This window comes from Cariama cristata, unplaced genomic scaffold (assembly GCF_000690535.1).
Source record: "Cariama cristata isolate BGI_N322 unplaced genomic scaffold, ASM69053v1 scaffold28937, whole genome shotgun sequence".
Lineage (NCBI taxonomy): Eukaryota > Metazoa > Chordata > Aves > Cariamiformes > Cariamidae > Cariama > Cariama cristata.
Genome location: NW_009625396.1, coordinates 9,271 through 14,449, shown reverse-complemented (window position 1 = coordinate 14,449; position 5,179 = coordinate 9,271).

Below are 5,179 nucleotides of genomic sequence, written 5' to 3'. Positions count from 1 at the left end.
CCGATCTTCTGGCCTTAGCTGAATTTTTCACAGACCAGCACACTACTCTGAACGCACCGAAGAATTCACTACAGATATTTTATGTTCACCTGCAGGACTTGAAAACTTGTTTGGGTCCCAAAGTTGAATAAATAGACATACTTATATAAATAAGACTGTCTAACTTGTGGCTAATTGCCCCGTTCAATGATTTTTATAACTGACCACCGACAGAAAATTTCCTCTTTCACATGAAAACCCCTTCCTACCTCAGAAGAAAAGCTGAATGTGCTACAGCATTAGTGAGGAAAAACTCAAAATCATAGAGGCAATAGTTCAACGTATAAAGTGAGAATAAATGGTTTGACACTTACCTTATTCACCAGGGCAAAGAAGGCAAGAGAAATGGATGAAGAGCCTTGAGTTGCTCAGGTTTTTATACCGAGTTCCAAGTTGGCCAACAACTTGTGACATTCTTCATGCATGAAGTTATTTATGAGCCACTACTGATTACATGCTTTTTTTCCCCCCAGTATTTGTGTTTATTACTGTTTCACTTCCTTATCTTGTGGCATGTATATCTGACCACAAGTTTCTTTCATCTTAAAATATTCTGGGTCAAGTTAATTTCTGGGAACACTAGAATGATTAATTCCAAAGAATTTATTCTGCCTTCAAAACCCTTTTGGATCTGCTTGGTGTCATTAAATGAGATTAAGCATAATTTACATAGTGTAGTCCCTTGTACCCTCCTCTGGAAGGTAATTAATGTTGGAAATCATGACGAATTTCAGCTTTTGGAAGTCAACTCATGAGCACTTGTAGTTTGGGGATTCAAGCTGCTTTTAAGGAAAAAAGAAGAGAGACTGATTTTTTCAGAAAATGGCCAGGAATACTCACACAATTTTCACCCAACTCCAGCCCCAAAATGAGAGAAGCAGCACAAACACTGTTCAAAGGGAAGGACACCGAAGGACCCTGTGAGAGTCGGGAGGAACTGGAAAGTGTTACGGATGTGTACAAAAGCTGAGATATAACTAGATAAACACTTAAGACACTGTTGCTTTGACATGGAAGAAGAAGCAAAAAAGAGTATTAGAAGTCCTGTCTCACAAGATAATATCAGATGATAGCACTTTTGTGGAAGAGTTTGAAGGACAAATCTTCTTAATATGGGATCCTTCCTGGCTGTCTCTAATTCTGGACCTTATCTCTTAGGAGTTCTTTATCTAAAGAATCCATAAATGAACTTTTATTCTTATCTCAGACCTCAAAACATTAGCAACTGTTTTTAAGTTAACTTCCACATGCATAAATACGTTGCATTGCTTGGTGACATTTGTTCTCAAGGAAGAGTTCTGCAAAAGATAAGGCTTTGCAAAACTCAGCTGTGGAGGCAGGAGTAGTCACATACAAGAATTCTTCCGTTCCTATTGCAGCATTCATTTCTCCAGCTGCCCCTGCAGCATCTGGTACAGATGTGCTAGAGACCAACAACAGCCACTTGGAGAAGTGTCAAAAGTATAAAGTGCCAATCGTTTCTTCACTTGTCAATTTTTACGTCACTTTACAGCAGTCTTTGGATTGCACAACAACATTGAGTCTCTTCTATGAGGCGAGGGGCTTGCAGGATAACCAGTAAAGGGGGAAAATACATAAGCGATTCTAGGCATAGAGATTAGTATTGCAGTTCTTGCTTCCCTAGCACTTTAACTACTGAGACACGTAAATCACCTCTAAATTAGGAGCTTCTTTGTGAAGATCCCTTGGGAACAGAAACTTGTTTGGCTTGGTCATAGGTTCCTGAGAACTTCAAAGTTTATCAGAAGCTTTTATTAAAGTGCTAGGCATGCAAAGCTTCATATTATGTGCAAATTTAAGATCCATGACCCATTTTTGAATTCTCATATCACTTCTGTAATAATACATTATTAAGATTAAGGAGTGCAGGTCAGTCCTTGGGTTCTAAAATTTATGTTGTTGTTCCTGGCTGCAGGAATTACAGCTATTTTATTTTTAATTAAAAAATAGCTCAAGGTTTGGTCTAAGCCATCTCACATTTCAAGAAGATTCTCAAATAAATGACCCTAGCCACCTTTAGCTTCACCAACTCTGTCCATTCCTCAGTACTTATCCATATTCTAAAGGATTAGCAGGCTTTTTAAAAAATAATGTCCTCTATCGCAGCTGCTATGGAGGAGCTCTTTGAGGAATTAATTCACACAACAGTATCCATAGATTATTTCGATCAATTTTTTTTATATACTTCCTTCATCCAAGCTCTGCTTGGAAAACACAAAATAATTTTAAAATCAGACTATGAGTTTAAAAGAAGGCTCTAGCAACATTTTCAGATATATCTACAGCCTTCCTTGAAAATAATTACAATAACTATTGTTCTAACTCCAGTAACTTTGTTGTACAGTGAGAATAAATTATTGGCCTAATGTTTGAGATTAATTCAAGTGAGTGAATCAGAAGTCCACAAGTTTTTTGTATAATCAAGGGCAGACCTATATATTCAGATTATAATTAAAACTTTTTGCATAATATGAGAACATCCTCTTGAGACACCTGTGAATGACTAAATGTCTGAAAAAAATTCTTAACTAAAATGGAACTGAAAGCTTATTCACAGTAACCCCCACGTAAAGGCTCCAGACAGAGAGGTGACCCCAAAATCTGTGCGTGGAGAAACAGACACACAGAAAAAGGAAGTTTCCCTGGCAAGAAGAGTGCCATTGCAATAAATTTTGAATTGTAACTAATTAAGTCATTATAAAGAAATGGATGCCTCAGAGGCTTTGAGCAGTCAAGCAAATCTGCAGAAGTTCTTGCAGTTCAGAGCCCTCCTATTCTGTTACCTTCCCTCATGATTCATGACAACGCTGATAGTTCTTGCTTCTCTCTCAGACCTCATTCTTGGCTACTTGTACTAAAGCAGATGCTCATTGACTGCATCAGCAACAGCCTGCACATCCTACACAGCCATTCCCATAAAATCTGGGGTACCTGGTTCCAGGTGTTAGCAGTTCCTGGCTTATTGCTTAAAACAGAAGATGTACCTACAACTTAAGGTTGTTTAGTTCAGTCAGACTGGATGCCTCGGCATGGCACGACTGTTTCTATTGCAACCCACCACTCATTATTTGCTGTCATTTGTTGTTTGGCCCAGGCAGCTGAATAGTACATGCTGTACGTGTAACCCAAGTTGCCTTTTGGTGTAGGCGGAGAGCGTGACTTGAGCTTCACAACTTCAGCTTCTGCTGCTGAAATAGCTTCCCTGAAGGCAAAGGTGTTCAAATTCAGGTAGATACGTAGTCCTCAAAGTTCATATCTTAACATAGCTATTTTCATTGTTAATGTTATTCAAATACTGTTATGAAGAACTTTAAAATTACTAAAGTTTGAGGTTTGGTTTTGCATCTTATTGTGGTCTAATAAGCTTAAACAATTTATGTTACAATTTCCCTTTTTGTCAAAAAAAAAAAAAACAAAAAACAAAAAACAAAAAACAAAAAGGAACTAACTACTGCATGCAGATCTGTGGAGTATTTCTGCCAAGAGCCAGGTGTTGTGTGGTCGTTACGCTGGAATTCAGTGGGGAACAGTAGAAGACAACAAAAACAAAAATTAATTTGTGCTGGAGGGAAGAAATTATTTACTCACCAGAAGTTCTGCAAAACACAATACCCAAAATGGGTGGGCTTTAGTTATTTTTCAAGTATGTTTGAATAACTTTTCAAATGCAGATTTTAATTATGTTTCAGATTTTAAGAGTGCAATCAGTATTTACCCATGGCCCTATGTGTCATTCACCTTCCTTGTGGATCAAAGTCTTGGTACCACCAAGACTGATGAATGTGGACTTGTAATCCACCACCTCAGATCAAGCAATTGCCTATAATCATTGGTATAAACCCTTTCCACAAGGCACTGTTTCTTTCCACCAAGCGTTACATATCACTCACCTGCATTTTGCCCCAATTACACGCCTGCTCCCTGATTTTACATTTATTTCCATTAGTCATTTAGGAAGGAAAAGATCACAGCCTACTTGTTTGGAGCTGGCGACCCAGGACAAACACATCTTCACTTAAAACCTTTCCATTGCAGTAAGAAGAAAAAGGTTTTCGTGCTCAAAATAAACTTTGAAATCACAGACTTTCGCATCAGGTGAAAATCCAGTCTGCCATTTAGCTCCGCAGATGCCTGCAACCAGCGAGGGTACCCAAGTGCCTCTACCAACCCTGGCTATTTCAGCATCAGCCCGTGAAGATCCGCGGAGGCACCAGGAGCTCGGTTTACAACATGAGTCACAAATCTGCATTTAAACAGCCTTAGATAGGTGGGCATTAGTTACAAAAAATACTCAGGATTATTTACGGAGAGAGCCGGTCTCTTCTTGGAGCATCGCCCACAAATTCCCTTTGCTCTTTTAGCTTTGGGGTCCCCCTTCGCTCAGACCGTGACCTTCAGAAACTCTTTCTGATCAACCAGAGGAATTTGATAACGAGCAGTTGTAAATCCACGGTCTTACACCCGTGATGAAAGCCGGCGGTGGGAAAGGAAATGTAGCAAATCCATAGCACTTGTAGACAAAGTATCATCTCCTCTGTATCGAGTGTACACCTTGCTACAATGTCTCTAATTGAGTTCCGAAAAACATTTCCCCTTTGTTACAAAGTATCTACATTGTATCGAGTGTGTTCCCAAACTTTCCTGGCTCTTAAACGATTTTTTGGCATAGAGCCCACCACCCAAACCCTTGTTTCCAGTCAGTGTGAAAACACAGCTTTCAAAGAATAAAACGGAGCAACAGCAAGAAATTTTACAAAAAGTGAGCTGCTAAAATAAACACCGGGAGACTTGGACTGTGATGCAGTATGACTTTAATGACAGCAAAAAGCAGAATAAAAAAGTACAAAGTATAAGTATGTATTTCTAGGATTCAGTAAGACAACAGCTAATATGTCTTTTCATCCTGGGTTTCTTTTCCCAGTGCTGCTGTGAACTGAGACAATAAAGTCCCATCTACAGCAATAGAAAAAAATATGTTTCATCAGAAGTGTGAAGTATTCAGAGAATAAGACGAGTAAAGGCCTGATTTTAGGAGATGCCAGGCTCCCACAGCTCCACTAACTTCAGGTTGTGGGTGTCTAGCATCACTTTGGAAAACCACGGCCATGAGCTCAGCTCT